General features: G+C 40.5%; 1 protein-coding gene and 1 long non-coding RNA gene across 3 annotated transcripts in view; one reads left to right on the top strand and one right to left on the bottom strand.

Moving 5' to 3' along the window:
- Positions 1–26828, bottom strand: part of Nt5c2 (5'-nucleotidase, cytosolic II) — a 79335-nt gene that overhangs the window by 34454 nt on the left and 18053 nt on the right. The gene's annotated exons all lie outside the window — the stretch shown is intronic.
- Positions 5559–6103, top strand: LOC113831377. Its single transcript, XR_003483677.2, has 2 exons — positions 5559–5747; positions 5908–6103. It is a non-coding gene; the product is annotated as an uncharacterized LOC113831377 (long non-coding RNA).

Here is a 26828-nt window from a genome sequence, read left to right as displayed (position 1 = left end):
TCTGTTGTAGACCAGCCTGGTCTACAACAGCTAGTTCCAGGATAGGCTCCAAAGCCACAGAGAAACCCTGTCTCAAAAACAACAACAACAACAACAAAAAAAAAAAGAACAGCTGAAAGAAAAAAAAAGAATCAGAGGAGAAATGATACCTACCCAAACCTCTTTTTTGTTAATTTCTTGTTTTTATTATTTTTAAGCACTAGAAAAAGAGATACGGGGCTTGCACATCTAGTGCTCTATCACAGAGCTACAAACTTTAAAACAACCACAATAAAAATAACAAAACAAGTACTTAACTTCAAACACCACAGTGATCCTCCCAAGTTTTACCCTGCTTTCTCACTGATAACAAAATCTCCTTCATTACTGAGGATCCCCAGCTACATAAATCCTTTTGAAAACAACAGAGGTGAAAGACACAAAATAATGCTTGTAACTCTTAAAACTAAAAGCTACTACTAATGCTGGAGCTTTTCAAACTGGCTCAGGTCTGGCAAAGGGGCCAACTGTATAAATCTTTGCTCAGAGCCTTAACAGCTGACATGCCTAAAATATCCTGAGGGGACACAGACAGGAGTGAACTGAGGAAGATTTTTCTTTCGCATCATATATTTTAAGAAAGAGGTACAGAACCACACAGTTTTTAAAACATAGTTTCAATTTTGATAGAGGAAAGACTCAGCTGCAGCGGCAGGGGAGACTGCTAACAGAAAGCAGAAAGGCAAAAGCATCTCAGGCAAAGCTTTCTTGGTCAGAACATAGACTGCCCATGCACTCACATGGAAGCCCATCAATGCACATGTGTTCCAAAAGACAGCAAGAAGGGCAAGCGCATCCTTGTTAACCTCTGGGAATAATGATTATGAGATATTCAGGAACATGAAAATCTGTCTTTGCCAAAATAATCATTGCTAAATATCTATCAAATTGTATCTCTCATTCCTCTTTGACTTAACTAATCACATTACCTACTCAATTAAACACATTTATTGGATATGGGCTACAACACATCTCATTTTGTGCCATGTATCATGGAAATTGTGTATTTGAGGGTAGTCAGAGCTACTAAAGTGTGTATGTTCTTAAAATTAGGAAACAGTCTGGCAGATGGACAAAAGTACAGGCTGTGAAGCCTTACGGGCTGTAAAGCCTGGCGACCTGAGCGCAATCTGAGGAACATCATCAAGAAGAGAACTCTCTAAGTGCCTGCAGAGACCTGCACTCCCACGCATACACACGTGCACAGACATGTACACACGATATATTAGTAAAACATTTTAATTAGGAAGTAATACCGTTTATGAAAAACTTCCATCAAATATCCTTCCTCCTTTCATTCAAAACAAATACTCTAATTCACAGAATCCATTCCCATGTCTTCCTCATTTCTGTTTCGATCTTTATGTGAAAACCTCCGTGTATTCTCATCTTTCCTTTTCTTTTCCCTAACTTAACTTTTGAAACACGGATAGAAGAGCTATACAGATGAAATTTAATTTGCTGCAGAAGCAAAGCTGTAATAAGCAAAGGGGCAGCTGTACCGCAGAGTGCCAACCCAAATGTAGGCACTGCACACATACACCAAGGGTTACAAAGACAATAAATGAACACCGCTGCTGGAAGAGGAGCCTTCACTTTACCACAGGAGAAACCTTAAAGCTTCCCAGCACGTCTCAGGACAGTCAACAGACACTCTCCATTGAGTTTATAAACTAACAAAGTATAAGATGTGTGTCAACTATGTGGTATCAATGAAGACTAGCTCATTGACACGAATATTTCAAAAACAGACTAAACAAATTTTTCTGAGTCAAGACCTTTCTACATATCTGCCAGAGCCAATTTACTATGTTCTTAATTATTAACTAGTAGAATAATTCTACCTATGTTCAAGAGGATGAACATTTCTGTAAAAATTAAAAGCAAGCTTCAAGATGTATAATCACCACCCAAAAACTTATGACTATACTAAGCATCCAATCACAAAGAGTAACTCTTAGCCAGAAATCCCCACAGAAAAGTCAATTGTGAGTTGAAGATCTGAGCATTAACAGGAGGAACAATCTCTAGGAGATGCACAGGAACTGTAAAACCTAACACAGACTTCATTAAAAAACATGTCTAGCAGTATTTACTAACATTTCCCACAGCATTAAAGACAAAAACTTGAAGAATTCCATTCAAATACAGATATTAACTGCAAGAAATAAAATCATTACTGTAATGTGCTTTAAGAATAGGGATCTAAGAGTCTCAGACTTAACATAAACATGCAATTTACTATATTTGACATTCTATAAACAGCAAACTCTACTAGTTTTGGATTTGACTGTAATTGAAAGCAGAATTACCTCATCTGTCACTGGTTGCCGTTTTGCAAACTGAAACTATCTGGGTAAAGTAGTATTGAAGTCACATAACAAAATTCTTCTTAAAAATCCCTAATAGAATTCTTTAGTGTGTGTGACTTTAATCTAACTTCAAAAAGACTGCTTAGCCTGAAGCAAGCATGTATCTTCAGAGACTGTGTGGGAGAAAACACCTCTGTGTCTAATTTAACTTGTCACTGGATATCACTGTTGCTCCACACAAATCCATTTGGAATAGAATCTCTCTGGCAATGGTGAACTTTATCTGTAACTCCTCCCTTTGCTTAGGAGTCACAGTTTCCTGGCCAAGTGCCCAACAACAGTCACTGCAACAGCAAATGAGAGTAAGAACTCAACTGTAAAATGTTCTTGGACATCTGTTTTCACTGTGAGCCATTATGTATTCAAACTGCTAGTCAAGTAAAGATTCGAAGTGCATCTGAGTAGGCAAATTCAAATTGTGAACTGAAATAAATCAGCGTCATGACTGCAATTCTAGCACTTAAGCGACTGAGGTGAGAGAACTGCCACAAATTTGAAGCCAGCTTGAGCTATAGAATGAGACAAATAAAAACAGAAGAAAGAAAAGAAAGATGCTATAAATATAGACTTTTTATGAAAACAATTTAGCAGCTTTTTTTTTTTCAGTTCAGTTCCCACTTCTGCCACAGACATTTTTTTCCCACTCAAGCTTAAAGACACGTCCAATTACCGCATGTGCCTCTGTTTACATTTCCAAATGTCTTTAGAATTTCGGTCTTTCACTCCATTCTTTCTGCCAACAATTTACCAAGGTCATAAACTTGTCTCAGTTTTGTTCCCACACTGATGTGAACTACTCTGAAGCCAATTGGCTGGGAAAGTGTGGTGATAATTTTGTTTATGATCTAACAAATAAAGTTTGCCTGGCTATCACAGTGCAAAGCTAGCCGCAGCCATAGAGGCCAGGCAGTGATGGTACACCTTTTAATCCCAGCACTCGGAAGAAGGATCTCTGTGAGTTCAAGGCCACCCTGAGCACACAAAGTTGATCCAGTCTAAAAGAGAAACAGGGCTCACACAAAGGTGATCCCAGTACTTGGCATCCCAGGCCTTTAATCCCAACACTAGGGAGGAACATAAGGCAGGAGGAGACAGGAGCTCAGTGCAGTCTGAGGTTTCGTGGAGACAGACAGTCTGGAGACGCAATCTGAGGACAGGATTGCCCTTTTAGTCTGAGCATTGGTAGAGGTGAGAACTCTCTAGTGGCTGGCTGCTTTGCTTCTCTGATCTTCAGCTTTAACCCCAATCTGTCTGTGTTTTTATTAATACCAACTAGAAATAGTGCTACAGAAATGGGGTACATGAACCAATGCTCATCTACAAATATTTCACTAATAATGGCATGATATAGAAATTCCAATTACTTAGAAACTTTTATAGCAGTCTGATAGAAATATTTTTTGCTGAGTATAATAATAAAAAGTACCCACAATATAAGCATTTTTGAACAACTGAGGCTAGTCTGAGCTACAAGTGAGAACCTATCTCAAAAAAAAGAACGTTTTCTGTCTATACGTAATTTGTTTTTGCTATAGTTTATAAAAATTACCAGGTGGAAACGGAAAATAATGTTAAAAGCTAGTCCTCTCAGGACAGCCTGAGAAGTGCAGTTCTAAAGCCCAACTCTAACAGTGCTAACTCTTACTCAATGCTCAAAACCACCCAACTAATATATTACCAGTTCTTAAATTTTCAAGGAATTGAAAACTTTTATTATTTTGTTAAAATCAGTTTGATCTTATATTATCCATACCATGCACCTTTTCCTGTCATTACTTTATTAGTTATCAGTTACTGATTTATTAAGCAAACTGTTATTTCCTAAGCATGCCTTGAGGCTTTGTTTATGCTGTTAACTGTCCATTTCTGTTATAATTCAGTTCCCCGCATCTCAAATGCTTTCTCTGAAAAACCATTTGGGGGTCTCATAGATGGCTTGAGAGTTAAAAGCACATGCTATTCCACCAGAAACAGAGGGCTGCCCTCAGTTCCCAGTACCCGTATCAGATGGCCCAGATAACCAGGGGATCTGTCCTGCCTTCTCCTGGTCTCCATGGGTACCTAGACACATATAACACACAGACAGACACACAGACACACAGACAGACAGACAGACACACACACACACACACACAACACACACACACACACAGAGAGAGAGAGAGAGAGAGAGAGAGAGAGAGAGAGAAATCTTTTTTTTTTTTTTTTAAAGAAAGACTATCCTGGGATGGTGGTAAAGCACCTGGATAGCTGGGGGGAGTATGAACATGGCAATGTTCTGGCTGTGCCACAAACAGTAATGCTTCTGGAGCTTAGATTACTCTGATTCATGACAGAGATTTTACCAACAAATAACCGTAAGTGTTTCATTTTGGCGATTATCTATTTTGACAAACACATAAAATATGCAAGTAATTCCCCTCCCATTTGCTTGATTATAAATTGGAGACCAGGATTTATAACCTTCCCAATACCAACCAGGCAAAATAGCTTCAATTGAAATGTAAACTAGAAACAGTAACAGTGTTTGGCAGAGCTTGTAGGAAGGACACATTGGGGAGTTCCTACTAATGGGTACAGGATTTCTTGTGGGAAAAATAAAATGTCCTAAAATTAAAGAGCTGAGGATACTACTTGGTTGAGCCTAGAAAGAAAGAAAAGATAAGAGAGGCAGGAGGGGGGAGGAGAGTGGAGGGGAGGGGAGGGGAGGGGAGAAAACAGGAAGGTAGGTTTACAGTCAGTGGTATTAGTTGTGCAACTCTGAATATACTAAACCCACTGAACTTCAGGCTCTAACCAGAAAATAAAACGATGCATTTACTGTACTTCAAAACAATGCCAAATTCCCAACACTCTCTAAGACCTTTATGGCACTGAGAGCAAACTTAAGGCTCTGTGTAGGCTAGGTAAACAATCCACCCTGGACCTTCACTCCCACCACCTGAATGGGTTCTTTTTCGAGACAGGGTTTCTCTGTGGCTTTGGAGGCTGTCCTGGAACTAGCTCTTGTAGACCAGGCTGGTCTCAAACTCACAGAGATCCGCCTGCCTCTGCCTCCTGCTGGAGTTCGTGAATGGACTGGTCCTGCAGAACCATTAACTGATAACCACAGGATTTCCATGACTCAGGGCATTAGCAAGATGTCCCAAGAGGCATTTAGGTGAAGGTCCACTGATGATGGTGTGCCAGAGGCCAGAGGACTTGAACCAGACCAATGACTCATTGCAATGACTATTTTATGGGTGGGGCTGACTGAACTAAAGGAGCCCACTGCATGACACACCACAGCACCCGATGCCACCAGGATGGATGAAGAGGTGTTGTAAAGATGGAGAAGTAAGGCAGGGGTTTTGTGTCTTGTTTTTAACTGATTGGGGGAGGGAATTCTTTGATGGGGGAAGCTGCGGGGGAGAGGGGGTTATGCAGGGACTGGACGGGGGATATGATGTGAAATTTCCAAAGAATCAACAAAGAATTATATTTTTTAATTATAAAGGCTCACACCTTTAATCACAGTCCTTCAGAGGCAGAGGCAACAAGCTGGAAGACCTGAGTTCAATCCCCAGGAACCACACAGTAGGAGCAAACCAAATCCCACAAGTTGTCATCTGACCTCCATAAACACACCATGGCCCGCACAACTGCATGCTTACATGTGCACCTCCAAATGAAATAAATGAATGTAGAAAAATTGTTGGGAGTTGGAATGTCTGGTCACTTGTCTACTATGCACAAAATCCTGGGTTCCAAAGGGCAGGGGAATTCTAACAACTTTAAGTTAGAATTTACCCATTTTTAAAAATCAGCTGGGAAAGAAGCTGAAGCAGGATTGCCTGGGCCAAATGTCAAGGACAGCCTGGGGGGGGTGGATTAGGGAGAGGGGGGAGGAGAGGAGGAGAGGAGAGGAGAGGAGAGGGGAGGAGAGGGAGAGGGGGAGAGAGAGAGAGAGAGAGAGAGAGAAACCCAACTGTATTACCTATAAAGTTGGGGTTGGGGGGGGGCTGTTTTTTGTTTTTCTTCAGGACAGGGTTTCTCTGTGTAACAGCCCTAGCTGTCCTGGAACTCACTCTGTAGACCAGGCTGGCCTTGAACTCACAGAAATCTGCCTGTATTTGTCTCCCGAGTGCTGGGATTAAAGGCATGTACTACTACCACCTGGCAAGTTGGTAAGTTTGGACACCTGTACACAATCATACAACCACCACTATTTCCTTCAATTCAAAAAACCATGTCCTTTCATAATCTCTTCCCCAACTCCAGACCCTAAAGTACCACACAGACCACTGGTCTTTGGCCCCACGTGTGAGGTTTGTGTGTGTATTGGGGGAAGGGGTGTCACTGTGTCATTCCTCAGGGGCCACCCACATGGGGTTTTGGGTTTGATCTTATGTTTATGTGTGTGGTATAGGTACACATTTGTGTATGCATGTCTTTCCCAACAGGTATCTGTTGTGAAATATTAGTTTAAAATGTGTTACATTCATTTATGCTATGAAATATTTGTTCAATGATGCAAAGATCCACTGCATTCTTTTATGTTGCATTTGTTTAACTCTGTAAAGTGTAATATTTTGCCTGTCTAAACACCTGATTGGTCTAATAAAGAGATGAACAGCCAACAGCTAGGCAGGAGAGAGAAATGGGGGGGGGGAGAGATATCAGGAAGAGAAAATAAATGGGAAGAGAAATCTAGGGACAGGAGGAGGAGACCAGGGGCCAGCCACAGAGTAAGAAGCAAAGAAAGGTAAACCAGGCTGGCCTCAAACTCGCAGAAACCCACCTGCCTCTGCCTCCTGAGTGCTGAGATTAAAGGCATGCACTATTGCTAGCCAGCTATACTTTTATTTTTCTTGGGCAAATATCTAAAAGTGGAATTACTAGGGTGATATGGTATATATAACTTGAAAAGATACTGCCAGACTTTTACCTTGCACTCTCATTAGCCATGCATGGGATAGCAGCTGTTTCACACTGTTAGTCTACTGACTGACTGTGGTGTTAGGGGTCACTTAGTTATACACCTGATACACATATATTCCTGTATTTTTAACTTTAGCCATTCTAATGTGTGTACAATGGCATTTCATTGTGGTTTCAACCCCAAGTTCCCTGATGAATATCCATCTTTTTTTTTTTTTTTAGATTTTTTAATTTGAATCAGAAACAAAATTGTTTTACATGACAATCCCAGTTCCCTTCTCCCTCCCCTCCTCCAGCCAGAAGCAATCCAGTGTAAAGGCTTGTTGGGTTTGGGTATGGGGGATGGGCACTCACATGAGTCCTGTGAGGTATTTCTCTGATAGCATCTCAGTCATGCCAGAGAGTCTAGCATTGAGAGCTCAGGCCAAGGCCTGAGAAAGAGGAAGTGACCCTGAACTGCCTGGCTTCCTTAGCTTGCACCTGAGCTTTGCAAAGAGCCACCCTAGGCTCCAATACACAAGCTAACACAATGACACGACTGTAACTACCTACTGAATAAAACCCAGGGTGGCAAATAAATAAATAAATAAATAAATAAATAAATAAATAAATAAATAAATATTTTTTAAAAATCAGATACAGAAAATTTCCTGTTTTCTTCCCTTATCTCCAAGGATGGTCTTGAGAAGACTGCCACACACTTCTTTGGAAACTACTGGGCTAGCAATTGTAGGACAGACAGGAAGGTAAATTTTGGTTAAGTACCCAGAGCCATGTTTCAAGATATAAAGCTGTAGTCTGTCAGGATGGCTCAGCAGGTAATGGCCTTTGCAAGCAAAGCTGGAGTCCTGAGTTTGGCCACCAGGGCCCTGATGATGGAAGGGAGAGAACTGATTTCCAAAAGTTATTCCCCTAACCTCCACATGTGTACCCCCCACCCACACACACACAACAAAAAAATAGAAGAGAAAAATTGAGGCAATGTTTCACTAAACAGCCCTGGCTGTTATTCTTTTGTTTAAGCTGCAGCTGCTAATAAAGAAAGGAACAACGGATAAGCAACCCACGTGGAGTTTATTTACCAGAAGAGGGGAAAGGGGGGATGGGCAGTCAGCCAACCCTAGGGTAGCCGAAAGGAAGAGAGAGCCAGGGGTGTGGGGCAGGACCTTTTAAAGGGAAGGTTGCATATGCGCAGTAGGGCAAAGGTCGAAAGGCATGGTGGGTGAGTGAGTGCCCGGGTTGTTAGGGGGCGGGGTTAGGGTCATCCAGGTGTTTTGTTCTTACACTGGCTACCCTGAAATTTTTTGTAACTAGAAAACAAAGTAGAGCTTTCAAAGGAAGCCAGCATCCCTAAGAGTCTTCAAGGGCAGGAGAGATGGCTCAGCACTTAAGGGCACTGGCTGATCATCCAGAGGATCTGAGTTCAATTCCCAGAACCCACTTGCCGGCTCACAACTGTCTGCAACTCCAGCTCCAGAGATCCAACACTTGTGGTCTCCTGAGGCACTCACTGCACACGTGTGGTAATAGACATACATTCAGGCAAGACATCCACACACAAAAAAATAAATGAAAACATTAATATCCATAAATGTTGTTATATAATCTTGCTTCTTAATTTTAAATGAAAATCACATTTTCTTTAGCAAATAAATTGTTGTAATTATTTTAAATATTTACTTTTTATGTATATCAGCATGTATGTATGTATGTATGTATGTATGTATGTATGTATGTATGTGTTCAGGAATGGGTATGTGAATGCAGGTATCTGAGGAGTCCAGAAGACGTCAGATCCCTTGGAGCGACAGTTACAGACAGTTGTGGACTGTCTGAAGTAGGTGCTGGGAACCGAACCTGGGCCTTCGCCAAAAGCAGAAAACTTCTGAGTCATCTCAGCAGCTTTTAATGGTAATGTTTTATATGCTGGGAGTATATGGAAAGGGTCTGTTCTTGGACAGTTTGTGGAATTCATAGAAATGGCACCATAAGCAAATGCCATTTTAATTGCCACTTCCTTATCACTTCGTGGGTTATTTCTCATAATTGATGTGATACATTGTTTCAAATATTGATTTTGTAATGTCTTATCTTGATAAGGAGCCAGACATTTTTTTTTTGCAGTTTTTTTTTTTTATTTGAATTAGAAACGAGATTGTTTTACATGTCAATCCCAGTTCCCTTGTCCCTCCGGTCCTCCCCTACCACCACCACCCCCAACTAAAACCCTACCTATCACATATCCTTTCTGCTCCCCAGGGAGGGTGAGGCCTTCCATAGGGTGTCATCAGAGTTTATTGTATCCTTTGGAATAGGGCCTAGCGCTCCCCCCCCCCCCCCCCCGTGTGTGTGTCTTGGCTCAGGGAGTATCCCTCTATGTGAAATGGGCTCCCAAAGTCCACACCTGTGCTAGGGATAAGTTCTGAACTACTACAGGAGGTCCCGTAGATTTCCTCACTGAAACCCATGTTCTTGGGGTCTGGATCAGTCCCATGCTGGTTTCCCAGCTATCAGTCTGGGGAGCAAGAGTTCCCCGATGTTCAGGTTGGCTGTTTCTGTGGGTTTCACCAGCCTGGTCTGGACCCCTTTGCTGTTCACTTGTCCTTCTCTGCATCTGGATTTCAGTTCAGTTCAGTGATTAGCTGTGGCTGTCTGCTTCTACTTCCACCAGCTGCTGGATGAGGGCTATCGGATGGCATATAAGTCAGTCATCAATCTCATTATCAGGGGAGGGCATTTAAGGTAGCCTCTCCTCTGTTGCTTAGATTGTTAGCTGGTGTCATCTTTGTAGATCTCCAGACATTTCCCTAGTGCCTGATTTCTCTGTAAACCTAAAATGTCTCCCTCTATTATGGTATCTCCATTCTTGTTATCTTCTATTCTTCCCTGACTCAGCCTTTCTGCTCCCTCATGTTCTCCTCACCCCTCCTCTTCTCCCCTTCTCATTCTCTAGCTCCCTCCCCCCTCTTCCCATGCTCCCAATTTGCTCAGGAGATCTTGACCCTTTCCCCTTCTCCAGGGGACCATGTATGTCTCTCTTAGAGCCCTCTTGTTTACTAGTTTCTCTGGCAGTGTGGATTGTAGGCTGGTAATCCCTTTACTCTATGTCTAAAATCCGAATATGAGTGAGTACATACCATTTTTGTCTTTTGGAGATTGGGTTACCTCGCTCAGAATGGTTTCTTCTAGTTCCATCCATTTTCCTGCATATTTCAAGATTCCATTGTTTTTTTCTGCCGAGTAGTACTCCATTGTGTAAATGTACCACATTTTCTCTATCCATTCTTTGGTTGAGGGGCATCTAGGCTGCTTCCAGTTTCTGGCTATTACAAATAGTGCTGCTATGAACATAGTTGAACAGATGTCCTTGTTGTATGAATGTGCTTCTTTTGGGTATATGCCTAGGAGTGGGATTGCTGGATCTTGTGCTAGACTCATTCCCGTTTTCCTGAGGAATCACCATACTGATTTCCAAGGTGGCTGTACAAGTTGGCACTCCCACCAGCAGTGGAGGAGTGTTCCCCTTTCTCCACATCCTCTCCACCATAAACTGCCATTGGTGAATACACATCTTTTGAGCGCTTATTTGGTATTTCTTGCCTTTTTTCCCCATGAAACCGGTTTTTTCCATTTTTAAGATGCATTGTTTGTCCTATATGTAGTAAGATTTTTTCAGATATTTTGAATAGGTTTGTGAGAACACACTATATTATCAGATACAAATATGAAAATATTTTGTCTGTGGCTTTCCTTTTATTTTCTTAGTGATACCTTTCAAAAAGCAAGTTTTTGCTTGTTTTGATGAAGCCAAATTTATTTTAGGCTTTTATATGTTTTAAGTAAAAAAATCTTTTCTGTATTCAAGGATACAAACATTTAATTGGATCTAAAATCCATCCTCCATTATTATTTTTCTATGTGTACATAGCTTGTTTAAGAAGTAACAACTCAAAGCTGAGGATGTGGCTCTGTACGTAGAGCGCTTTCCCAGCATGCATGGAACCCTGGGTTTGATCCCAGCACAGCATAAACTGGGTGCAGTGGTTGCATGACTGTCATCCCAGCACTTGGGAGGTGAATGCAGTGAACGAGAGGATGTAATGACTTCACTAGACCCAAGATAAATGATAAATGGCTGTTTACCTGGGAACACTTAAATAGAGAAATACAAAGAACCACAGGAGTGTTTCTCTGCCCTTCCTCCCAGATCGGCTGACCCACCAAAGAGCGCTAAACTATTATCAAACTATCTCAACAATCATGGGTTTACAAAGGCTCAAACATTCATCCCATAATGATGGGACACACTATGTGAGCATCAGTATGTTTACACAAACACTGACGGCATAGGTCAATCATTCCACATGGCCTCGCTGTAATCAAGAAGGGCAGTGAAGAGGACCTACATAAGGCTGCTAATGGACTAACATAACACAGTCTTACATTTTTTGTTTTTTTTGTGTTGTAATCAGATTTTGGAGGAAGGCTGCCAGCTCATAAGTAATGACATGTAGATTTGTTATTAATTATGAAAGCTGGGTCTGAAATTAGGTTTGTACCTCTAGCTCTTACTACTTAAATTAACCCATATTTTTTTATTAGTCTAAGTTACACAACATGTCCTTTACCTCTCTCCCATTCTGTATGTCTGACTCATTCCAAATCCCCAAGGCATCTAGATTCATCTCCTCTTCCTCTCTTTCTGCCCAGAGGTCTTGCCTATACTTCCTATTGACCGTTCAGCTCTCTATTAAATGAATCACAGCGATATATTTTCACACAGTGTACAAATATCTCACAAAGTGCGTGTTTATGTGAACCTTTGTGTGTGCATTCAATTCTACATGTACCCATGGATATATGGAGGCCAGAAGACAACCTTGGGTGTAACTACTCAGGGGTCATCCTTTATTTTTTTTTCTTTTCAAGCCAAGGCCATTCACTACTCAAGAGCTCTCCAAGGCAGGCAGGCTGGCTGGCCAGTGAGCCTCAGGGATCACTTGTCACTTGGCTCCCAGGACTGGGATTACAAGCATGCGCTATCACTCCTGGATTTTTACATGGGTTCTGAAGACCAAACTCAGGGCCTCTACTTCTCCATGTCCAAATATTTTTGTAAATGGAAAGAATACATTCTAAAATAATAATTTGTTAAGTATAGTGTAATAAATTTATAAAGTACTAACATGATTATGTGCAATCAAGTATTATATACTGTACACAGTTATATGGGCTTTACTTTGTGTGGCTGGCAGCACAATTGATTTGTTTACTCCAGCATACCATAAAAACACAAATGGTGCATTGTGCCCTGCACTGACCCTATGTCACTAGGCAACGGGAAATTTTCACCTCCACTATAATCTTATGGGGTCATTAACAAATACAGTGTCTGTTTCTGTGAAGCATCGTTTTGTGGCACATGGAATATTTCATAGATGTCACAAAGTAACAAATTGATGAATATTGATGATAAAAACAGTTGACTATAATGATTATAAACAAGTCATGAAACCTTATTTCAAAAAAAAATTCATCCCAAAGCACAAAATTTAGCTACTTATTTCTAAAAATAGTAACAACTATTGGTTTTGCTTACATAACCCATGTTCTTTTAAGGGATTGTCCCATCAGCAGACAGAGACAAACCTGAAAGCCTATCTTTACCACTTTATGGTGCTGTTCTGTGCTATACTCAACTTTAACTTTCTCTAAATATATATCTCATCTTGTTTACCAGAGTGAAGGTAAACAATAATTACCTATCTCAATTTTTAACCCCACCTTTAAATATAGTTCATCCTAAATCTACAAGTAAGTTTTCTAAATAGCCATATGTATGGGACTGGCAAATATGTCAACATCTATGACAAACATCATCATTAAAATGCTTTGCTAGCTGAGTGGTGGTGGCGTACGCCTTTAGTCCCAGCACTTGGGAAGCAGAGGCAGGGGGATATCTGTGAGTTCAAGGACAGCCTGATCTACAGAGTGAGCTCCAGAACAGCAAAGACTGTTACACAGAGAAACCTTGGGGTAGGGGTGGGGGGGTTGGAGAAGCTTCTGCAATCTGTAACAGCATTGGAAGAAACATGATAGCCTAAATAAATAGTTCTTTTTTTATAACTTTTACATTTAAAAGAAACCCCTCAAATTCAAGTGATGTTATAAGACATCAAAATATAATATAGAATTATTATACCCTGGTTCTTTTCTTTATTCAGTAATAAAGTTTAGAAACAGAAGTAAAATTTGAAAGAGATAGAGACAGAGACAGAGAGAGAGAGAGAGAACAGTAGTAAAGTGGATCAGTGACTTTTACTTTGCCCATAATAAATACTGATTCAATTTAAATAAACAACACTCTAGAACCATGTCAAAACTCCATAAAAGAACAGCAAAGGAACAGCTCCCAGGAAAGGCTAGAAATCAAACAACTAACAGTACTGGGGTAACTAATTTGTCATTCATTACAAAGGTAACAAAAGGAGAATCAATAACTCGAGATTCTGAAACATCTGAGAAAATAATGCAAAAATGAAAATTAACAGTGTATTTTACATTACAAATCAAAGAGGAACAGGGACTGATTACACTGTCCAGAAAGAGAGTAAGGCTGCTTTTCAACGTTTCTAAAGGAACAATTTATTTTTAAATGCCTTTAAATTCTTAAACTTCACTCAATTCTTTGTAGGCCACTTCTTGTTTCTAATCTTTATAAACATTCTAATAAAACAAAAATTAGTTCTATAGGAAGAAAAGCAGGGTACTTAATGCTGTCTTTCAAACAACATAGATCTTTACAGTAGATTATATATTAACACACTACAAGCTTTGGTTGAATTTTGTTCAATCTGCCTCTACCTCCAAACTCAGACTGGCAGCATTTCTTATTAATCTTCAATTTACGCAGATAATAGTTCTTCACAGAGAAAAATCAAAGAAAGTATAATAAGTACACTTACCCTTCCTTAGACATTCTCAAAGACTACTTCCTCTGGATAAGAATACAGGATCAACAAACAAGCTCCACTGATCTCTGGAGAACTGTAGCTTATTTGTTAAAGCTGAGAACACAGGCCCTGAGAGGCCCAACAAATTCAGGCACAAAGCCACTAGGCTGTATCTCAGGGACCAATCTCTTCAGCTTTAAAACTTGAAAACCTACTGAGAGGTGGAGGGTAGAGACCAGGAAAAATTACTAAAGGCCTGGAATGTTTAACACTGGCCAGTTAAGGAAGAAGACAACCTAAATGCAAGGTTCTGTAAGAGACAGGAATCGTAACACAGAAAAAGCAAATTTACCCCCTAAAGAGGCCCTCCAACAGCACACAAACAATGTGAGTTTCACAGACTGGAGCAGCCCTAGTCGGTCAAAATCATTCCCATTTACTCAGAATAGGAAAAGGCCAGGTAAATAATTTAGTTTTAATGAACAATTCAATTACTTTCCCTCTTAGAAAAGAAACTATGTAAGCTACAAGAAGAAAGTGCTTATGTACTAGACCATATTCAGGGGAAATTAAAGTATTTCCACAAAACGTTTCCCCCCTCTGATTTTATTAACTGTTTTTTGAGGGTTTTTTTTTTTTGGGGGGGGGGTGGTTTTTCAAGACAGGGTTTCTCCGTGTAGCCTTTGCTGTTCTGGAACTAGCTCTGTAGACCTGGCTGGCCTCAAACTCACAGAGATCCACCTGCCTCTGCCTCTGACTCCGAAGAGCTGAAGGGCCATCACCACCCAGCTTAACTGTTTTTTTAAGGAAAACACCTGTGTTCAAAAAATATCTTTTACCCAAAATATTCAGCTCATGTGAAAAGATATTTATAAATTTTTACATAAAAGGCAAATCCAGAACATTTTAAAAGTTAATAATAAATCTCAGATCAAGCTAAGGTTTGAAACATTCCTGCCTCCTGGAAGAAATAAGCACATCAGAGCTATGTCTGGTGGCATAAGCCTGTAATGTCAGGTACACGGGAGGCTGAGGGGAAGGGTCCAAAGTGCGTGGACCACAGAGCAAGTTCAAGGTTAGTCTGGGCAACTTACTGAAACGTTGTAAATAAAAACATAAAAAAAACAGGGTTAGGGCCAGGCATGGTGGCACACACTGTTAATGCCAGCAGTCAAGAGACAAAAAGAGGCAGATCTCTGTGAGTTCCAGACCAGCAAGGGCTACAAGGTGAGACCTTGTCTCCAAAAAAGAAAAAAAAAAAAAAAAGGAAAGTATGAGAATCACTGCCTGTGAAAGAAGTCCTGTTCAATCTCTAAAACAAACAAACAAAAAACCAAAGAGGAACTCTAAGATAGATAGTAAATAATTTAAATCAAAAATAAACAATAAATGTTTATAGCTTGGCTGACAGAGTACTTGCTGAGCACACAAAGACAGAGTTCACTGGCCAGCACTGCATAACTAGGCATGTTGGTATATGCTACAATCTAGCATCCAATAAGTTGGGACAGAATACAAGAGTTTATAAATCTTGGCTACATGATCCCATCTCAAAAAGACAAAAAGAGCCAGGGAGATGCTCAGTGACTAAAACTGTTTGCCATGCAAGCCTGATAGCCTGAGTTCAATTCCTGGACCCACATTGATGGAAGCAGAGAAATGACTCTACAGTTATCTGATTGGGGATGTCCTTCTACATGCTGTGAATATATGATTCTCTTATTGTTTGACCAGTAAAGCTGCTTCGGCTAATGGACAGGCAGGATGTAGCCAAGAAGAAAGTATAGGTAGGGCTACGAGACTAGAAGAATTCTGGGAAGAGGAACACAGAGAGTGAGTCAAGGGGAAGACACCATGTAGCTGCCGAGGAATCAGGAGGGCTGAGCATCACCAGAAAGAGAAGACCACGTGGAAATACATACATTAATAGTTATGGGTTAATAAGAGAAGGCTAAGCCATCTGCCAAACAGTTTATGATTAATATAAGCCTCTGTGTGTTTATTTGGGGACTGAATGGCAGTGGGTCTGGGCAGGACAGAGACTTCCACCAACAGTTATCCTCTGATTCCACACGCATGCTGTGGCACACTCCAGTGTGTACATACATACATACATACATACATACATACACACACACACAAGCACACACACTGCAATTCTTGATAAAAAGAACTCAACAATAGGAACAAAGAAGAGCTTCCTCAACCTAATAAAGAGCAGCTATAAAAAACAAGAGCTAGGGCAGAAGGTTGGCTCTGTGCATAATAAACAAAAATGTACCTAAAACCTAAGTATAAGTGGTAAAGCTGTGACACTCTGGAGCTGGGGAGATCACTCTGTTCATAAATGCCCTGAGTCTGGATCCCCAGCATCCAGGCAAAAAGCTCAAAAGCTAGGCCTGGTAGGACATGCCTGGAGTCCAGTGCTGGGGATGCAGGAACAGGTAAACTCCAAGTTCAGTGAAAGATGCGGTCTCAAAAAAAAAAAAAAAAAAAAAAAAAAAAGTAGAAAAAGCAGCAATTGAGAAAGACACCTGATGTTGACCTCTGGCCTTCATATGAACATGCACACATATATGAGTGTAACACATACAGACACAGCACACTTTACCCCCCCACTCCCACAAGAAACTTGTATTTAGAAAGGCTAAAGATCTGGCATTTCTCAAAGGAATATAAATAAAGGGTCACTAAAGCATGGGAATGAAACTGCAGAGGTGGCTCAGGAATAAAGTCTGCTCTTTCAAAGGACCCAGGCTCAGACCCTAGCATCCATGCTGGGCAGCTCACAACTGCCGATAATTCTAGTTCCACAGAATCTAGTATCTTCTGGCCTCCCAGTGCATTTGCGCGCGCGCAATGCACACACACGCACACACACACTTTAAAAATCTTTTTTAAGGCATGAAAATGTAAAGCATAGTGTAATCGTAGCATTGGGAAGACTGAGGCAAGACTACTGCTGGTTTAAAGCCAAACTGGGCTACAGAGTGAGAACTTGTACAGAGTGAGAACTTGTCTGGGTCTTCTTTTGTTTTGTTTTGTTTGAAGCAAGGTCTCACATAATTTTAGTTAGCTTTGAACTCACTATGTAGGTGAGGGTGGACTTGAATTCTGCCTCTGTTCCCAAGTGCCAAGATTATAGGCATGTGCTTCCACATCAAGTAAGAACCTAGCTTTACAATAAAAAAAAAAAAAAAAAAACCTGTAAAGATACTCAACTAACCTCATAGGGAAAATAAAAACTGAAAACCATGGATACATACACTAAGATGGCTATTCTAATCAAAAGACAATAGCAGCTGTGTAAAGATGCAGAGAAACTGAAATGCTCACATACTGAAAGTAGACTGTAAAATGAGACATTACAATCAACAATGTATCAATAACTTAAGCATAGTTGCCATATAACCAAGAAAATTATATTCCTAGATACAATACCAAAACAAATGTCCATACAAAACTTTACTCAGATGTTCATAATACCATATTTTGATTTTAGGTGTCTATTGCTGTGGTGGAACAACATCACCAAAAGCAACTTGGGGGGGAAGGCATTTATTTGGTGTCCCAATCACAGTTGCACAGCTGAAGGAAGTCGGGGCAGGAACTGCTCTGGGGTAATCCTGTACACTGTGAAATACTGCTCTCATTGTCAATAGAAAGCTGATTGGCTAGGCGCCCTGCAGGCGGTACAGGCAGGACAACCGAGCTAAGGACTGGGAAGAAAGAGGGGCAGAGCCGGGAGCCACCAGCAGAAGCAGAGAGAACTAAGATGGGCATGCTGTACTGAAAAAAGGTGCCAAGCCACGTGACAAAGCATAGATAAGAAAATCAGTTAATTTAAGTGTAAGAGGAGTTAACTAGTAACGAGCCTAGCTATTGGCTGAGCATTTGTAACTAATCACAAGACTCTCTTGTGGTTATGTGGGAAGCAGCTGCTGGGATGAGAAAACTGCCTGGAGGAACTGAAGCAGAGGTCATGGAGAAAGGCCGCTTGCCTGGGTGCTCAGTTGGCTTTACTATATGTTTCAGAACCAACTGCCTAGGCATGACATCAGCCCAGCAGGGACAGGCCCTTCCACAGAAATCATCAATTAAGGTCGCCTCTTCTCAGATGACTCCAGATTGTGTGAAGCTGACAAACAACAACAACAACAACAAAGTAAACAAACTAACAAACACAAAACTAACCAGCACACAGTATTATTCACAACAGCCCCCAGGAAAACAACGCAAACGCAAAGCACTACGTGAATGGAAAATGTAATACAGTTGACCTACACAGTACACTGACATGGGTGACGCTCAAAACATTCTGCTTGCTGGACACGGTGCCACACGACTATAATCCCAGCATTCAGAAGGCAGAAGCAGGAAGACTGCCACAAGTCATTCACGCAGTGTGAAAACAAACCCTGTCTCTCACACACACACACTATTTTTTTTTAAGATTTTATCCTATCTGTATGAGTGTGTTTCCTGAATATATGCATGTATACTATGTGTGTGCCTGATGCCCAGAGGCCAGAAAGAGGGTGACGGATCCCCTGGAATACAGTTATAGATGGTTGTGAGCCACCATATAAATGTTAAGAAAGTAGACCCAGGTCCTCTGCAAGAGCAGTAAGTGTTCTTACCTGATGAGCCTCTCTCCAACTCCATAAAAAGAGTTTTTCAAAATATTTTTGTAATGCTAAGTGAAAGGAGCCAGACATAAAAGTCCACAGAATACATGATCTCCATTTGTATGAAATATCCAGAATAAGTAAGTCTACGGAGATGGAAAGTATGTTTGTGTTTGCTGAAGGGAAGACCGAATGGAGAGTTAGCCTTATTGAGTGACAGGTTCCTTCTGGGGTGATAAAAATGTTCTGGAAATAGACAGTAGTAAGGGTTGTACAATCTTTTGACTATAACAATCCCACTGAGTTGTATACTTTGCAAAGGTACATTTTATATCGAGTTCCCCCAAATCAATTTAATTAAGAACATCTGTTCATCAAAAGACTACTGATAAAGATACTACTGATAAAGATAAAAAGCAAACATAATCTGGGAAATGACTTGTTACAACAGAAACTAAACTTGAAAAGGTGCAACACTAGCTGACCTGGAACTACTATGTAAATCAACCTGGCCTCAGAGAGCCACCTGCCTCTGCCTCCTGAGTGCTGGGATTGAAGGTGTGTGTTAGTTACCATGTTCGGCTTTTTAAAATCACTATGGGAAATGAAAGAAGTCAAAGAAAGCACAGACTATATAATTATATTCACATGAAACGTCTAGAATAGCAAATTCTAGACAGAATATGGTGAAAGTAAGATAGGGGTGGCCAGAAACTAAGAAGACTAATAAAACTAAAGAATCGCCTAATTTGATCAATAAACTAAGAATCACTAAATTTTAACTCAATTTTATATAAGTAGGCCTCTATTATTTTTTTGGGGGGGGGGGCAAGGTTTCTCTATGTAGCCTTCGCTGTCCTGGAACTCCCTCTGGAGACCAGATTGGCCTCAAACTCATGGAGATCCGCCTGCCTCTGCCTCCCAAGTAACTGCTGGGATTAAAGGCGTGCGCCACCACTGCCTGGCTGACCTCAATAAAATTTAAATTGTACAGAAAGGTGCATTTTACCTTATCACAGTGATCTTCCACAAACAATATGACAAAGGTAACACACAACTTGCATATTATCAAGAACAACTCATATCTAAAATATACAAGGAATGAATTGTCACTGGTTTTTATTAACCCTTTTATATTTTGAGATAACTGCAGATTTAATGCAACAGCAAGAACAATCTAAAACATGTGCCCATACACAAATGAAACATGCATGCGTACATGTACCCGTGCACACACACACAGTGGGAGGGAAAGACAATGGAGGCTGAAGATGTAGCTCAGTTGGTGGAGCCCTTTCCTAGCTTCAATTCCAGTACCACATAAAATAAATGTGGTGGTGGAGACGGGTGGCAGACACGGGAGAATCACAAGTTCAAGCTCATCTTTAGTTGCATAAGAAGTTCAAAGTTAGTCTGGGTTATGAGAGCCTATCTTTTTTTTTTAAAGCTAAAAACAAAAAACAAACAAACAAAAAAACAAGACAAGTACTGCATTCCACATTCCTACATAAAAACTGAAAATGTTTATCTTGCAGAAGAACTAGAGTTGAAGCAGCCAGAAGCGTGCACGGTCAATGGGTAGGGAACCAAACTACATTTACTCAGGACTAAGATTTGGTGTTCCACAGCAGAGTAGAGTGACGATGGTTTTTAATAACTTAGGATTTACTATAAAGAGATGCAAAAGACCAGTCCTATGCCTCCCAACACAAAGATATGATAAATGTTTAAGGAGACAGAAATACTAATTACTCAGATGCATTATATACATATGTATCAAACTATCACAGTACCAAATAAATAAAATCAACCATCTGTCTCAATTTGGAAAGAAAGAAAAAACAAACAAAAAACAATGAATGACATTTAATGATATCTTTATGTGGTAAAGAGAGAATTTAACATTTACCAGTCTCCCCTAGCAGTCTCTCTTTGTATACAATTGATACTTCCCTTGAGGTCAAAAGAAAGCATTATAAACACTGCTAAGAATCCCAGTACTAACACACTAAGACAGGTGCTACGGAACTGTTAGAAGTGCCAACAAATTCATTTTTATTCCTTATATGTATATAATTAATTTGAAAAGAAATTATTATTCAATAGGTTTAAATAAAGACTGGCAAGTCTTTGGAGATTTCAAGTCAATTTAAGCAATAATTTCTGGACACTGGAAAGAGAGCTCAATGGTTAAGAGTGTAAACTGCTCTTGTAGAGGAGCTAAGTTTGGTTTCCAGAACCTATGCTTAGTCATCTGTACACACACAAGAAATCCTAAAGGAAAACTTGAAGGCTAGACATGGTGGTGCACACCTTTAATCCCAGAACTTCAAGGCAGAGGCAGGCAGATCTCTGTGAGTTCAAAGCTAGCCTGGTCTACAAAACCAAAAGAAAGAAAGAAAGAAAGAAAGAAAGAAAGAAAGAAAGAGAGAGAGAGAGAGAGAGAGAGAGAGAGAGAGAGGGGGGGGGAGGAGGGAGGGAGGGAAGGAGGGAGGGAGGGAGGGAGGGAGAAGAAAAAAGTCTCTAAATATTATTAAAGACAAAGAGTTGCATGTTTTTTTTTCTTTGAGACAAGAGCTCATTTCTGGAGCATAGCCTAGCCTAGAATTCACAATGTAGCCAAGGGTAGCCTCAAACACCTGGCAATTCTTCCTGCTTTAGACTCTTGAATTCTCAGATTACAGATCAAAGTCATCACACCAGGCTATTTTATAAAGTAAGACAAATGACTGCATAACTACAAATGCACAAGTTCAATTACCAAATTTCTCTTCAACATAATAAAAAACACTACTAAACTCATAATCCATGCTTACAAAGAAAAAGACAATTCCCTATACTGAAGACACTTTGTTTTATTATACTTATCAGAGCTTCAAAATGGTAAATCCCAATACCTGATTGCAGCATCATAGGCACAGTCAAGAGGAAGAGTTGATGAGAAACCAAATGGCTCCATTCTGGATTTGGTGACTATAAACTCTGGGCTGTACTAAACACTGTTAGTGTCTATATGCTGAAGAAAATGCTTCTCTAATGTGATTCTTCCAGATCCCTGTGAAATCTAAGCACCTCCGATCACCTTCTCACTACAGCAGAACCTACTCTAGTGAAGGGTTTGGCCAGATGATTATCCTCGAGCCAGAGACTGAGCAATCACAAGGCAATGAGGCAGAACAACAGTCACACATCCTGAAGGTGGGTTTCCTGATGACACACCATCATCACGTCTGTGTTGACATGTACAACGCTAGCACAGTGATGATGAAGCAGGGCAGGATGCTGGGCATCCACTTGACTGAGAGCATTTAGCTACTGTGGACAGAGATACATAAAGACCTAAGTTCACATCCCTGGCACCCACATTAAAAGCCAAGCACGGCTATGTGCACCGGTACCCTCAGCACTGAGGGAGGCAGAGACAGGAGGACTGGGGCTGGCTCCAGGTTCCGTGAGAGGGCCTGACTCAAAAGAGTAAACACAGAATGGTAAAGCAGGACACACATCTTCCTCTGACCTCCACGCACACACCACACACACTCACATATACACACAAGAACATTCAGATTCTCCTAAAAGAAAAATTTCAAACATCACATACAATGCACAGGTTATGAGAATGATTATTACAGACTGCCTACTTTAGCCAGTGGCAAAAACCAACTCAAATAAGTATCTTTAATAAAATTTCAGAAACAATACATATTGACTTAACTGAAAACAAAACAAGCAACTCTCTAGTGCTAGACATACAGCTCCGGTGGCAGAGGGCTTGAATAGCATGCAGAAAACTGGGCACGGGGGCACAGACCTGCAATTCCAGCACTCAAGAGACAGACAGACATGAGGATCAGTAAGTTTACTGTTATTTCAGCTAGATAGCAGGTTTGAAGCCAGCTTAGGATACATAAAACCCTGTTCAAAAATAAACACACAAAGAAAGAAAGAGAGGGGGAGGGGAAGGCAGGGAAAGGTGGGGGACAAGAGAGGAGAGGGAGAGGAGGAAGAGTAAAACTAAATTGCTTCTATTTGTTGTCACAATCTCCTCCACATTACACTTCTATCTGGGAGGGGAGCTCGGTAAGGTGCACGATGTTCTCAAGATAAGTGAACCAAATCCCAAAGGGAAGCTAGCTAGGATCAGGGAATAGATAACTCAAAAGCTTCAGGAAATCCCTGAAACTTACCAGATTCATTAGGCCCTTCCTTCCCCAAGCATATATAAGCAATAAGGACTGCTGAGAGACACTTTCAGACCAGTGAAGCTGCCTACACCAGGTTCAGTGAGGCTGAGGCACCTGAAAGAAGCAGACAAGCTCAACTGCCTAAAACACTCACAAACCAGTCAGACCATCCAACAGTCTCAATAGACATCTCCAACTTTTCTTGCTGCCTATGCCATGCTGGGCAGGCTTCTGGTGAGAGAATGGTCTTTAGTCACTTCTGCTCCTTAAGTAACCCCAAGAAAATTGACTGGTTCACCAAGTTGGACTTTCGTGGCTCCCTTAGCTTGTTCTGCTGTCAGGGTCTGCTAACCTATCTGGGGTGAGTAGACGTTTGTTGATATCCACTCCCAAGGATAGTGTCAGACACCACTACTAGATTATGCTGTTGTTTTTAAAATTTTTAGTTATTTGACAGGGTCTCGTGTAGCCTATGCTGGCCTCAAACTGACCCTGACAAAGCTAACCTAATCTTCCTGCCTCAGACTCCCAAGAGATGTGATTACAGGTTTGTGACACCGTGCTAAGCCAATTTAATTTGGGGGTGTGGGGTTGGAGAAGATTTGAAGCAAGGCCTCATGTCTCAAATTTTTCATCAACAAAGAAAGATTAGCTCTAGATATCTATTTTACAACATGGTAACAGTAATAATAAAATATTGTATACTCAAAAATAGTTGAGAAATCTTTGTTACATTTTATTTGGGGGTGGATGATGTTATTTGAGATAGGGTCTCAGTGTAGTCCAGGTTGGCCTGGATCATTATGCAGCCAAAATTGACCTTCAACTTCTGACCCTTTTTTCTTAGCCTCTACCTACTACTTAGCTTACTGAGAGACTTTAAGTGCCCTCACCACAAAACAACTAATTAATGGTGTGTGGGTGTGTGCTCAGGCACATGATATCCACACAAATGTATGTTCACCTGTGTAGGTATGTATATACAGGTGCAGGCATGTCTACATGGATAAAGGCTGGAGCTCCATGCAGACGTTATCCTCGGGTGTCATCTAGCATATTTTTTCAGACAGGGTCTCTCATCAACCTAAAGCTCACCAACCAGGCAAGGCTGGCTAGCTGGAGAACTCTGGGAATCCACGTATTCACCTGCCCAGTTCTGGGATTATAAACGTGTGTGTGTGCCACAAGGCCTTGTTTTCTTGTTTTAAACTTTCATTTTACGTGCACTGGGGTTTTGCCTGTGCAGGTATGTCTGTGTGAGGGTGTCAGGTCCCCTAGAACTAGAGTTACAGACAGTTCTGAGTTGCCATGTGGGTGCTGGAGTTGAACCTGGGTCCTCTGGAAAAGCAGTTAGCACTCTAAACCTCTAAGCCATTTCTCCTGCCCAACCCAAGGCCTTGTTTTTTTGGGGTTTTTGTTGTTGTTGTTGTTGTTTTTTAACATGGATTCCAAAGATCAACTCAGGTCCTCATGTCTGCATGGCAAACACTCACCAACTAGGCTATCTTCTCAGCCCTAAGGTCATATATGTTAATTAGTTTTATTTAGCCAGTCCACACTTTATAACTACTTTAAAATATGATGTTTGAAATCATATACATATATTTTGCCAATTTTAGAACTAGATACGTGATTGTTTTTAAAAGCACACACTTGCAAGTATTACTCATTTTTTTTTTCATTAGAAAGTATTTTATTAGGATGGAGTGATATAGCTCAGTATTTAAGAGTCCTGGGTTCGAGCCCAACATTGCATTTACCTAGCATATGGGATCACATCACACTACACTACCCCAACACCACACAAAAACTGACCCTACAAACAAATTTTACAATGGATTAAACTAGGCTTTCTGGAATACACCTACAACACCAGCAATCACAAGTCCAAAGCAGGAAGGTTATGAGCTCATCCCCAGTATGACCCATAGAGCGTGATCTAGTTTTTAAAAAGAAATATATATATATATAAGCCTTGAGAGATGTTTGTATTATTATTTCCATTGTTTCATATCACTCCTACCTTATGAAAAATGTAGGGCGTGGAACCTGTCTAAATTATTACAGGAAATACCATTCTAAATGAGTCAGAAATGTATCTGAGCTATGGCAGACTAGGTGCAATTAGGATGCTTACCAAATGATGTTTGCTAGAAATGTTCATGTTTCTCTCTCTTCACAGGGTTAGTCCTGTTCCCCCTGCTAAGAATGATGCATCTAAACGTATCCTCGAGAGGAGCATCTCTGGGTAGCATCCCACATACCAGATATTTATAGTACATTCGTAACAATAGAAAATTATACTTACGAGGTAACAATGAAGCAATTTTATGGTTGGGGTCACAACATGAAAAACTGTATTATAGGTCGCAGCATTAAGAAGATTGAGAACCACTGCTCTAGCACCTGAAGGCTAACCGAATAATGGAACATAAATATATAGAACACTTGCATTCTTTAGAGTAGAGTTCTTTCACTCAAGATGGGGTCTCATGTAGGTTTAGATGGCCTCATACTTGCTATGCAGCTGAGGAAAACCTTGAACTTACTCTCCTGTCTTTGCCTCCAGAGTACTGTGGATACAGGCATGTGCCACCATGCCTAGTTTGTGCTGTGCTAGGGATCAAATCCAGGACTCTGCGCAGCGAGGCAAGCACTCTCTGCCAACCAAGCTATAGCCACAGCCCCATCCATGTTTTCGTTACACATGTAAACATGCTGGTTTTAAAGCCTAAGAGATGGCTCATTAGATAAAATGCTTGCTGCACAAGCCTTAATAACCTGAGTTCCATCTCTAGAAACCACAGAGGAAGGAGAGAATCAACTCCTGAAGGTTATCTTATGACCTTCATACGAGAGAACCCACAGGCACACATTTGTATCATATACACTCACAATAATAAACATTTAAAAGTTTTAAAATTCTGTGCTATACTTGAATTTCTATGGCATAAACCAACAAACCACACAGAAAGGAAAGTCATCAATACCCACCATGTAACTTGGAGACTTGATAGGAACTATAAATTTTTTTCACTTTTGGAGGGCTTAAGGAACAACAGCTTAATACCCAGAAATGCTACACAGTGACCTACCATTAATGAAGTATCATCAGCTTACATTAAAAACCAACTACTACCCAGGCTACATGTCCACTCGTTAATTTTACTCTTTTCTGTGTAGAAAGGTAAGGTCAGAACTATAACATTTTTTATAAATCCTAATATTGTAAGCAAAATTGTTATTCTATATTTTGTGTTTTTAATCTTTGTTTTGAAACAAAGACTCCTGTATCCCAGACTGGCCTTGAACTCAGGATCCTCCCAAGTGCTGAGATTACAAGTGTGCACACCTGGGTTAAGTAAACACAATTTTAAATTCTGCCTAAAAATTATAACCAGGGGCTGAAGAGATGGCTCAGTGATTAAAAACCCTGACTGCTTTTCCTTAGGACCTAGGTTCAATTTCCAGCACCCACATAGCAGCTCATAGTTGTCTAACTCTAGTTCCAGAGGATCCGACACCCTCACACAGACATACATGCAGGCAAAATACCAATGCTTACAAAAAATTAAAATAATAAATAAATAATTTAAAAAGATTTGTCTAAAACAATTCTATCAGTTTATGGTAAAAAGCAGTGAAGAATTTAAATTCTGTTACACTTAAAATTTCAGTTAAGAATTTCATCCTCAGAGGGTAAAAGTACTTGCTGCAAAAGTCTGGTGACCG

Source organism: Cricetulus griseus, chromosome 3 (genome assembly GCF_003668045.3).
Source record: "Cricetulus griseus strain 17A/GY chromosome 3, alternate assembly CriGri-PICRH-1.0, whole genome shotgun sequence".
In the NCBI taxonomy this organism is placed as follows: domain Eukaryota; kingdom Metazoa; phylum Chordata; class Mammalia; order Rodentia; family Cricetidae; genus Cricetulus; species Cricetulus griseus.
Note: the sequence above shows the minus strand (reverse complement) of the source record. Positions and strands in the feature narration are given on the sequence as shown.